This window comes from Oncorhynchus masou, chromosome 6 (assembly GCF_036934945.1).
Source record: "Oncorhynchus masou masou isolate Uvic2021 chromosome 6, UVic_Omas_1.1, whole genome shotgun sequence".
In the NCBI taxonomy this organism is placed as follows: Eukaryota; Metazoa; Chordata; class Actinopteri; order Salmoniformes; family Salmonidae; genus Oncorhynchus; species Oncorhynchus masou.
This window is the reverse complement of record NC_088217.1, coordinates 38,122,826-38,135,238: the sequence shown is the minus strand read 5'-3', so window position 1 is coordinate 38,135,238 and position 12,413 is coordinate 38,122,826. Positions and strand designations below refer to the sequence as shown.

The 12,413-nt window shown below is 45.4% G+C and overlaps 1 pseudogene; it reads right to left on the bottom strand.

The window, feature by feature from the left end:
- Positions 1-12,413, bottom strand: part of LOC135542033 (draxin-B-like) — a 31,110-nt pseudogene that overhangs the window by 4,636 nt on the left and 14,061 nt on the right.

Below are 12,413 nucleotides of genomic sequence, written 5' to 3'. Positions count from 1 at the left end.
ACTATGCAGTTTTTTGTTTTTTTATGTGTTATTTCTTACATTAGTACCTCAGGTCATCTTAGGTTTCATTACATACAGCCGAGAAGAACTACTGTACATAAGATCAGCGTCAACTCACCATCAGTACGACCAAGAATGTTTTTCGCGACGCGGATCCTGTGTTCTGCCTTACAAACAGGACAACGGAATGGATCGCATGCAGCGACCCCAAAAAACAACTCCGAAAAAGAGGGAAACGTAGCGGTCTTCTGGTTAGACTACGGAGACGGGCACATCGTGCCCCACTTCCTAGCATTCTCCTTGCCAATGTCCAGTCTCTGATGAAACCCCCCTCCCCCTTAATGATTTAGATGCAATTGTAAAGTGGCTGTTCCACTGATGTCAAATCACCAATTTGTAAGAGCTCTGGATAAGAGCGGTAAATGACTTAAATGTAAATTCCGAGCCAGCATTCCAGGGACATCAGAGACTGTAACGTTCTGTGCTTCACGGAAACATGGCTCACTGGAGAGACGCTATCCGATGCGGTGCAGCCAACGGGTTTCTCCACGCATCGCGCCGACAGAAACAAACACCTTTCTGGTAAGAAGAGGGGTGGGGGTGTATGCCTTATGGCTAACGAGGCATGGTGCGATGAAAGAAACATACAGGAACTCAAATCCTTCTGTTCACCTGATTTAGAATTCCTCACAATCAAATATAGACCGCATTACCTACCAAGAGAATTCTCTTCAATTATAATCACAGCCGTATATATCCCCCCCAAGCAGACACATCGATGGCTCTGAACGAACTTTATTTAACTCTTTGCAAACTGGAAACCATTTATCCAGAGGCTGCATTCATCGTTGTTGGGGATTTTAACAAGGCTAATCTGAAAACAAGACTCCCTAAATTTTATCAGCATATCGATTGCACAACCAGGGGCGGAAAAACCTTGGATCACTGTTACTCTAACTTCCGCGACGCATATAAGGCCCTGCCCCGCCCCCCTTTCGGAAAAGCTGACCATAACTCCATTTTGCTGATACCTGCCTACAGACAAAAGCTAAAAAAAGAAGCTCCCACGCTGAGGTCTGTCCAACGCTGGTCCGACCAAGCTGACTCCACACTCCAAGACTGCTTCCATCACGTGGACTGGGACATGTTTCGTATTGCGTCAAATAACAACATTGACGAATACGCTGATTCGGTGTGCGAGTTCATTAGAACGTGCGTTGAAGATGTCGTTCCCATAGCAACGATTAAAACATTCCCTAACCAGAAACCTTGGATTGATGGCAGCATTCGTGTGAAACTGAAAGCACGAACCACTGCTTTCAATCAGGGCAAGGTGTCTGGCAACATGACTGTATACAAACAATGCAGCTATTCCCTCCGTAAGGCTATCAAACAAGCTAAGCGTCAGTACAGAGACAAAGTAGAATCCCAATTCAACGGCTCAGACACAAGAGGCATGTGGCAGGGTCTACAGTCAATCACGGACTACAGGAAGAAATCCAGCCCAGTCACGGACCAGGATGTCTTGCTCCCAGGCAGACTAAATAACTTTTTTGCCCGCTTTGAGGACAATACAGTGCCACTGACACGGCCTGCAACGGAAAAATGCGGTCTCTCCTTCACTGCAGCCGAGGTGAGTAAAACATTTAAACGTGTTAACCCTCGCAAGGCTGCAGGCCCAGACGGCATCCCCAGCCGCGCCCTCAGAGCATGCGCAGACCAGCTGGCTGGTGTGTTTACGGACATATTCAATCAATCCCTATACCAGTCTGCTGTTCCCACATGCTTCAAGAGGGCCACCATCGTTCCTGTTCCCAAGAAAGCTAAGGTAACTGAGCTAAACGACTAACGCCCCGTAGCACTCACTTCCGTCATCATGAAGTGCTTTGAGAGACTAGTCAAGGACCATATCACCTCCACCCTACCTGACTCCCTAGACCCACTCCAATTTGCTTACCGCTCAAATAGGTCCACAGACGATGCAATCTCAACCACACTGCACACTGCCCTAACCCATCTGGACAAGGGGAATACCTATGTGAGAATGCTGTTCATCGACTACAGCTCGGCATTCAACACCATAGTACCCTCCAAGCTCGTCATCAAGCTCGAGACCCTGGGTCTCGACCCCGCCCTGTGCAACTGGGTACTGGACTTCCTGACGGGCCGCCCCCAGGTGGTGAGGGTAGGTAACAACATCTCCTCCCCGCTGATCCTCAACACTGGGGCCCCACAAGGGTGCGTTCTGAGCCCTCTCCTGTACTCCCTGTTCACCCACGACTGCGTGGCCACGCACGCCTCCAACTCAATCATCAAGTTTGCGGACGACACAACAGTGGTAGGCTTGATTACCAACAACGACGAGACGGCCTACAGGGATGAGGTGAGGGCCCTCAGAGTGTGGTGTCAGGAAAATAACCTCACACTCAACGTCAACAAAACTAAGGAGATGATTGTGGACTTCAGGAAACAGCAGAGGGAACACCCCCCTATCCACATCGATGGAACAGTAGTGGAGAGAGTAGCAAGTTTTAAGTTCCTCGGCATACACATCACAGACAAACTGAATTGGTCCACTCACACAGACAGCTTTGTGAAGAAGGCGCAGCAGCGGCTCTTCAACCTCAGGAGGCTGAAGAAATTCGGCTTGTCACCAAAAAGCACTCACAAACTTCTACAGAGGCACAACCGAGAGCATCCTGGCGGGCCGTATCACCGCCTGGTACGGCAACTGCTCCGCCCTCAACCGTAAGGCTCTCCAGAGGGTAGTGAGGTCTGCACAACGCATCATCGGGGGCAAACTACCTGCCCTCCAGGACACCTACACCACCCGATGTTACAGGAAGGCCATAAAGATCATCAAGGACATCTACCACCCGAGCCACTGCCTGTTCACCCCGCTATCATCCAGAAGGCGAGGTCAGTACAGGTGCATCAAAGCTGGGACCGAGAGACTGAAAAACAGCTTCTATCTCAAGGCCATCAGACTGTTAAACAGCCACCACTAACATTGAGTGGCTGCTGCCTACACACTGACACTGACTCAACTCCAGCCACTTTAATAATGGGAATTGATGGGAAATGTTGTAAATATATCACTAGCCACTTTAAACAATGCTACCTTATATAATGTTACTTACCCTACATTATTCTTCTCATATGCATACGTATATACTGTACTCTATATCATCGACTGCATCCTTATGTAATACATGTATCACTAGCCACTTTAACTATGCCACTTTGTTTACATACCCATCTCATATGTATATACTGTACTCGATACCATCTACTGTATCTTGCCTATGCTGCTCTGTACCATCACTCATTCATATATCCTTATGTACATATTCTGTATCCCCTTACACTGTGTATAAGACAGTAGTTTAGGAATTGTTAGTTAGATTACTTGTTGGTTATTACTGCATTGTCGGAACTAGAAGCACAAGCATTTCGCTACACTCGCATTAACATCTGCTAACCATGTGTATGTGACAAATAAAATTTGATTTGATTTGACTCTGATTTGATGGGCCTGGCTCCCCAGTGGGTGGGCCTATGCCATCCCAGGCCCACCCATGGCTGCGCCCCTGCCCTAAATCCATAGATTAGGGCATAGCAAATGTATTTAATTTGACCAATTTCCTTAAATGAACTGTAACTCAGTAAAATCATTGAACTTGTTGCATGTTGCGTTCATATTCTTGTTCAGTATATATGTTACAGTTCAAGCCATCTATGAGATTTGAAAAGAGCAGGAGTATCCATGTTGACACAAGTCAATAGAACTGGATGAGCTAGCCACAATGGGCTTGCTGTTTGGATTCAAAGTGGCAGAGCAAATAGTAGAATTCAGATAAATGTGCACAAGATTACTATTGACAATACCCCTATGTTTATGTAGCAATATTTTTATTTCACCTTTATTTAGCCAGGTAGGCTAGTTGAGAACAAGTTCTCATTTGCAACTGCAACCTGGCCAAGATAAAGCATAGCAATTTGACACATACAACAACACAGATTTACACATGGAATAAACAAAACATAAATTCAATAATACATTAGAAAAAAAAAGAAAAAAAAGTCTATATACAGTGAGTGCAAATGAGGTAAGATAAGGGAGATAAAGCAATAAATAGACCATGGTGGCAAAGTAATTACAATATAGCAATTAAAACACTGGAATGATAGATGTACAGAAGATGAATGTGCAAGTAGAGATACTGGGGTGCAAAGGAGCAAGATAAATAAATAAATACAGTATGGGGATGAGTAGATAGATGGGCTGTTTACAGATGGGCTATGTACAGGTGCAGTGATCTGAGAGCTGCTCTGACAGCTGGTGCTTAAAGCTAGTGAGGGAGATGTGAGTCTCCAGCTTCAGTGATATTTACAGTTTGTTCCAGTCATTGGCAGCAGAGAACTGGAAGGAAAGGCGACCAAAGTAGGAATTGGCGGGTGACCGGTGAGATATATCTGCTGGAGCGCATGCTACGAGTGGGTGTTGCTATGGTGACCAGTGAGCTGAGATAAGACAGGGCCTAACCAGACACCTAGCTATTTGTAGTTGTCCACGTATTCTAAGTCAGAGCCGTCCAGAGTAGTGATGCTGGATGGGCGGGCAGGTGAGGGCAGTGATCGATTGAATAGCATGCATTTAGTTTTACTTGCATTTAAGAGCAATGAATACGGCTGCACAGTAATGTCTCTTATCGATGGCGGTTATGATGTCGTTTAGGACCTTGAGCGTGGCTGAGGTGCACCCGTGACCAGCTCTGAAACCAGATTGCATAGCGGAGAAGGTACGGTGGGATTCGAAATGGTCAGTAATCTGTTTGTTAACTTGGCCCCTTTGAAGAGGGGCATGACTGAAGCAGCTTTCCAATCTTTGGGAATCTCAGACAATACGAAAGATAGGTTGAACAGGCTAGTAATAGGGGTTGCAACAATTAAGATAATTTTAGAAAGAGAGGGTCCAGATAATCTAGCCCGGCTGATTTGTAGGGGTCCAGATTTTGCAGCTCTTTCAGAACATCAGCTATCTGGATTTGGGTGAAGGAGAAATGGTGGGGGCTTTGGCGGGTTGCTGTGGAGGGTGCCGGGCAGTTGGTAGCCAGGTGGAAAGCATGGCCAGCCATAGAGAAGTGCAATTGAAATTCTCAATTATAGTGGGTTTATCAGTGGTAACAGTGTTTCCTAGCCTCAGAGCAGTGGGCAGCTGGGAGGAGGTACTCTTATTCTCCATGGACTTTACAGTGTCCCAGAACTTTTTTGAGTTAGAGCTACAGGATGCAAATTTCTGTTTGAAAAAGCTGGCCTTAGCTTTCCTAACTGCCTGTGGGCTATTCGATGCTAATGCAGAATGCCACAGGATGTTTTTGTGCTGGTCAAGGGCAGATAGGTCTGGAGTGAACCAAGGACTATATCTATTCCTAGTTCTACATTTTTGAACGGGGCATGCTTATTTAAGATGGTGAGGAAGGCACTTTTAAAGAATAACCAGGCATCCTCTACTGACGGGATGAGGTCAAAGTCATTCCAGGATACCCCGGCCAGGTCGATTAGAAAGGCCTGGTCGCGGAAGTGTTTTAGGGAGCATTTGACAGTGATTAGGTGTGGTCGTTTGGTTGCAGACCCATTACGGATGCAGGCAATGAGGCAGTGATCTCTGAGATCTTGATTGAGAACAGCAGGGGTTTATTTGGAGGGGGAGTTAGTTAGGATGATATCTATGAGGGTGCCTGTGTTTACAGAATTGTGGTTGTACCTGGTAGGTTCATTGATAATTTGTGTGAGATTGAGGGCATCAAACTTAGATTGTGGGATGGCCGGGGTGTTAACCTGTTGATGCTCTGGGGGCGCAATTTCATTTTTGGATGAAAAACGTTCCCGTTTTAAACAAGATATTTTGTCACAAAAAGATGCTCGACTATGCATATAATTGCTACCGTTCGAAAGAAAACACTCTGACGTGTCCAGAAATACAAAGATCTTCTCTGTGACGTGAGCTTCAGGCAAAACCAAGATGAGATGGCATCCAGGAAATGACAAGGATTTTTGAGGCTCTGTTTTTCATTATCTCCTTATATGGCTGTGAACGCAAGAGGAACGAGCCTGCCCTTTCTGTCGTTTCCCCAAGGTGTCTGCAGCATTGTGACGTATTTGTGGGCAGATCATTGGAAGATTGACCATAACAGACCACATTTACCACGTGTCCGCCCGGTGTCCTGCGCCGAAATTGGTGCGCAAAGTCACCTGCCAGTATTTTTCCATGGGACACAGAGAGGAAAGCAAGCTTCCACGAACTGCATGTCAATGAAGAGATATGTGAAAAAACACCTTGAGGATTGATTCCAAACAACGTTTGCCATGTTTCGGTCGATATTATGTAGTTAATCCGGAAAAAGTTTCACGTTGTAAGTGACTGCATTTTCGGTTCGTTTCGGTAGCCAGACGCAATGTAGAAAACGGAACGATTTCTCCTACACACAGACGCTTTCAGGAAAAACTGCACATTTGGTATGTGACTGAGACTCTCCTCATTGAAAACAACAGAAGCTCTTCAAAGGTAAATGATTTTATTTATTTGGTTATCTGGTTTTTGTGAAAATGTTGCGTGCTACATGCTACACAAAATGCTATGCTAGCTTTGCATTCTCTTACACAAATTAGTCAATTTCTATGGTTCAAAAGCATATTTTGAAAATCTGAGATGACAGTGTTGTTAAGAAAAAGCTAAGCTTGAGAGCAAACGCATTATTTTAATTTTATTTGCGATTTTCAGAAATCGTTAACGTTGCGTTATGCTAATGAGCCTGAGGCTTTAGTCACAAACCCGGATCCGGGTTGGGGAGTTTCAAGAAGTTAAGCATGTCCCAGTTTAGGTCACCTAGTAGCACGAGCTCAGAAGATAGATGGGGGGCAGTCAGTTCACATATAGTGTCGAGGGCACAGCTGGGGGCAGAGGGGGGTCTATAGCAAGCGGCAAAAGTGAGACATTTTTTCTGGAAAGGTCCATTTTTAGAAGTAGAAGCTCAAATTGTTTGGGTACAGACCTGCAGGCTATCTTGGCAGTAGTTTGCAACACCGCTCCCTTTGGCAGTTCTATCTTGGTGGAAAATGTTATAGTTAGGGATAGAGATTTCAGGGTTTTTGGTGGTTTTCCTAAGCCAGGATTCAGACACGGCTAAGACATCTGGGTTGGCAGAGTGTGCTAAAGCAGTGAGTAAAACAAACTTAGAGAGTAGGCTTCTAATGGTAACATGCATGAAACCAAGGCTTTTACGGTTACAGAAGTCAACAAATGAGAGCACCTGGGGAGTGGGAGTGGAGCGAGGCACTGCAGGTCCTGGATTAACCTCTACATCACCAGAGGAACAGAGGAGAAGTAGGATAAGGGTACAGCTAAAGACTATACGAACTGGCCGCCAAGCAGGTTTGGAACAGAGAGTAAAAGAAGCAGGTGTCTGGGAACGATAGCATAGATTCAAGGCATAGTGTACAGACAAAGGTAAGGTAGGAGTACATTGGAGGTACATTGGGAGGTAAACCTAGGCATTGAGTAATGATGAGAGCGATATTGTCTCTCGAGACGTTTAAACCAGGTGATGTCATCGCATATGTAGGAGGTGGAACAACATGGTTGATTAAGGCATATTGAGCAGTGCTAGAGGCGCTACAATGAAATAAGACAGTAATCACTAAGCAGGACAGTAATGGATGAGGCATATTGATATTAGAGAGAGGCATGCGTAGCCAAGTGAACAAATGGGTCCAGTGACTGGTTGGGCTGGTTGGGGACATGGCGATTCAGACAATTAGCAGGCCGGTGCTAACAAGCTAGCAGTTAGTAGGCCGGGGCTAACAAGCTAGCAGTAAGCAGACCGGGGCTAGCAAGCAAGCAGTTAGCAGACCGGGGCAAGCAAGCTAGCAGTTAGCAGACCGGGGCAAGCAAGCTAGCAGTTAGCAGACCGGGGCAAGCAAGCTAGCAGACCGGGGCTAGCAAGCTAGCAGTTAGTAGACCGGGGCTAGCAAGTTAGCAGAAGGATCTTTGGGAGATGTCGTGATGGAGGTAAGTCTGTTTTTGCCTCTTCGTGCAGTGACGTTGATAGACCAGTCATGGATTAGTAGGGTTCCAAGTAGCTCTAGGTAGCTAGTAGGCTGCGGTTAGCAGAGTGGGCCTTCAGCGCACGTCGCACCTTAGGGGATGTCGGCATTCCAGTTGTAGAGGATCGGCGGAGTTCCATGCCCCGTACTGGCAGTAGAAAGGGTCAATCTCCGTGTGCTGACATAGAATGGTAGGGAGTAGCCAAGTAATATGCTGTACTCGAGGTCTGGGGTAGCACAGGGTTTTTGGTCCAGGAACCGAGACGCTTCGTACCATAGAAATGCCTAAAACAACAGCCAGCGAGATGAGAGGAAATACACCCATTCCTTCGCCTCGCATGAGTCGGGAGACCCGTTGAGGACTAGTGAGAGGCGGTATCTCGTATGCTAGGAACTCTTGGCACCTGGTTCAAGCCTCCCATAACCAGTGAAGCGTCATTCACTGTAGAAGCCACCGGCAAGGGAGACAGAACAGGGGACCAAGGCGCAGGTATCTCCGGATCCGATATTGAAGCATAAGCCCCCAGGGATGAAGGTGCCAGAACCTCTGGATCCAGGGCGGCGAAGCTGTTTGAAGTCTTTATCAGGTCCGGGCTTCCCACCGCCAAGGAGGCCTCTATTGACAAAAGGCCGCTGCTTTCGCCATCCACGGCGAGTGACGTACCTCCATGGGTGGTTGGTAGGGTTAAGAATAGGAACATCAACTAAGTCATCCAGAAGCATCCTACCAACTCCATTCTCCAGGGAAGGGGTAACCCCCTTTGGGGAGGGATCACTGCAGAGCACTGGCCAGTCGGCGGTTGGTAGACAACACGGCAGCGACACTCCCACCAGGCCAGAGTGGCATCCAGCAACCGGAGTAGAAGAAAAAGTAGGCCGACATGGATTCCCCAATAGCTTGTGTAAATTCGCTATTTGTTTGCTAAGAGTAGCCACTTCACCCCTGTTGTCCTATGCAAGCAAACAGTTGCTACATTGGAAGTCCGGATGGTCCACATTGTCCCAGAAGAGCAAAAATAAACACAGCTCCATCTTTGAAAACATTCGTTAGCAACCTTAATTTGAAACTAGTTTAGCTAGTCTAGCTGGGCTTCCATGTCTCTCTTGTTGACAGGAATTTACTAAAAGTTTGCTACAAGCTACAGTGGGTTTGCAAATACAGCCTGCACCCCGCTTCCTGAAACAAGCACAGCCAGTGAAATGTACAAAAATTACTTTCGGTTGTAAATTCAAAAAACGCAAATGTTTCGACCATCACATGGCCTTTATCATAATGAGCTTTCATGAGACCATGACCTGAGTGGCCAGAGGTCAAGGGTCAGCAGAGTCGTGGATGGAGGACATTTTAGTCACTGACCTGGGAGGCAGTCCAAGTGGTGGTCACATGGCTCGATGGCATCAGCGTCCACCGTCAAGTTGCCACTGCTTAGGTTCTTACTACGCCGCTTGTCTTCAGCATGCAAAATAACCAGCACAAAAACAGATTATCAGTAAAGTACCAGTAAAGTACTTCAACCCAGGCTCAGACAAACATATGGACGATCAAGCAAACACTTCAATGTCAAAGAAATAACAAATATATCAAGCATGTCTATCCTACGCCGTACAGTATGTTTAGTAGATGCAAAAGGATCATTAGGGTTTTTTGTGGAGTGAACACATATTCATGTATGACTTTCCACCAACATTAACATTAGCTGTATCTTCTCAAACTGAGATGACTAAATGTGTATTTGAATAAAGTGCTGACCTTTCTTCCTGGAAGAAGGCCAGGCATCCACGGGCTTCATGTCCTCGTAGTCCGTCCAGTCAAACAGCGTCATATCCAGAGTGGGCATCACCTCTCCTTGCACTTTCCCCCGGCCTGACTTCTGTAATGCAGAGAGAATATTATAGCCACACTTCAGTGGTCTATAACTACATTCCCGTAGTTGAGGTGAACAGACACTTGGTCCATAAAATGGCCTGTTAGTTGTGGACACTCAGGACTTCACAGCCCAGAGTGCTTTACAGGCAATCAGTGGGTTTCGGAGGACATGGCTGCACACTACACTGTTTAAAGCCCTGAGGCAGCATACATACATCATACTAAACATCTTATGGTAGAGTGTTACTACTTGTCAGAGGAGAAGGCCTGTGAATCACTTTCACACAGCTGTGATTTTACCGGTACGTCAATGTCCTTCAATATCACACCTTGAATCAAAGCAATTTAAGCAGAAGTCAATATTGAATAAAACAACTCCTCAGGGGACTACTTAGCCAAAACCGATATGTCATAAACTTCAACAAATCTCTTTACATAACTCCTTTCCTCTGGACCTCTGGACTGTGTTGACAAAATAATAGCAGGTTATAATGAAGTTAATATGACATTGAGAGGTCTCCTGGGGATGTCTAGAGAGACAGGACCTGAGAAAATCATCTATCAGGAAATAAGGGTCTGTGCCAACCAGACTCTTTGTGCACATTGATCCCAGCTCATTCTGTGTCACCCAGAGGAAACATTGAGAAACATCAACTAGATGAATGGCGGTGGGATACTAGTACCTGGCTGTTCATTTAGCCATCAGCCAAAATCAAACATTAATTAAGAACGCTCACAGCGTCCCGGTGTCAATGAACCCAGGTCCACTCCAAGCAAGGCTATAATTTCCACTGCAGGCCGATATCTGACAGCTCCTGAATAAAGACATGCACACAATATCCAAGGCTCTCTGGCAGCTTGTAAACAGCATACCAAGCAGTCAGACAGTTTAGACATCAAACTCTCAGAGGCCAGTAAAGCCAGACAGGGCTACAGTAACTATGGAACTATGGACCTGAGACAGACACCACAGAAAAACAGCCTGGAGTAAGAGTCAGACCTCAACACAGGCTGAGTACTGTTATTTACCAGTCTGATGAGTGTGTTGGTGATTTAATAGCATCCTGAGAAAAATAGAGGGAGGATAGAAGAGGGAGAGTATTTGTATGTGAGAAGCAGAGAAGGTATCTATCTATCTACCTGTGTGAGTGATCATTGTGATGGCAGGCAGCATGCTGGGAGAAAGTGAAGGAAAAATGATAGGTAATTTAAAAAGCCTGTCTCCTCATTTCTCTGAGATGAGTAATGAGCTATGTGATACATTAAGCCCATTACGGAGCCTAGGTATTTCCAAATAGGAAATACAGTCACTCTTTCTTTACCATGAATAGCTCTATAAATCCTACAACACTGAATTACAATAGACAATGTTGTTTTGAATAAGCAGTCGTGTCTTTATGGGGTACCTTGGGTTTGGTGGAGGCTGGGGGCAGAGTTGGGGGACGCTTGCTCATCACCGTGGTAACCGCAGAGGAGCCGGAGCCAAAGTTGGTGGAGGAGACAGATCCCTCCTTCAGACTAGAGTCCAGCTCAGGCTCAGGGAGGAACCCTATAGGAAGGATGGATGGACAGAACAGGGGTTGGGGAGGAGAGGAAAGACCATACATTATCATATCCACTTAACCAGATTGTTGACAAGAAAATTCAGTTTAAAAAAAAGTATAAGGTCAACTTCAGACTTAACCTCTTAAACTCTGATGCCCTCTGGTGGCATTTTCTAAACTACGCATAATATCGTATACTACCCTAATTAAGAACATTTCTGTTTCAAAACTATAAGTCCTACAAACATATGTTTAGTACTGTTAGAAAGGTAAAAACGGTGCGATTCAGATTTTTTTAAATATATTACAGAGCCCAAGAAAACTGAGCAGGCCCCCAAGAAACTGACATTGTAATATTTTAAACAAATTCCCATAGGGACACAGACATTTTAAAAGCGCAAGGCTTGTACAATGGACAATGCCTTAATTTTTAGTCTAACAGGAATGATATACATACGATGAGAAAGCTGAAGTCTCTAGCTATCCAATGATGTAAATACACGGAGTGTACAAAACATTAGGAACACCGTCCTTATATTGAGTTGCACCCCCTTTTGCCCTTAGGACAGCCTTAATTCGTCGGGGCATGGACTCTACAAGGTGTCGAAAGTGTTCCACAGGGATTTTGGCCCATGTTGACTTCAGATGTTTGGCATCTGAGAGAAAATGTTGCAGTTTTAAAGCTAATTTCCTGCTATTCTACACATTTTATCATTGGGCAGAGAGATTTGTTGTTGCTGCAGCTTTGAAGCTAATATCCTGCAATTGTACAAATTTTGCCATGAAACTCATTCCATGAATCCCTTGGCCAAAATGTGTTAAATGTCTTTTTTTGTAATATTCAAGAAAAAATAAATAATGTAATAATAATATTAATACTAATTTGGAGATCTGGC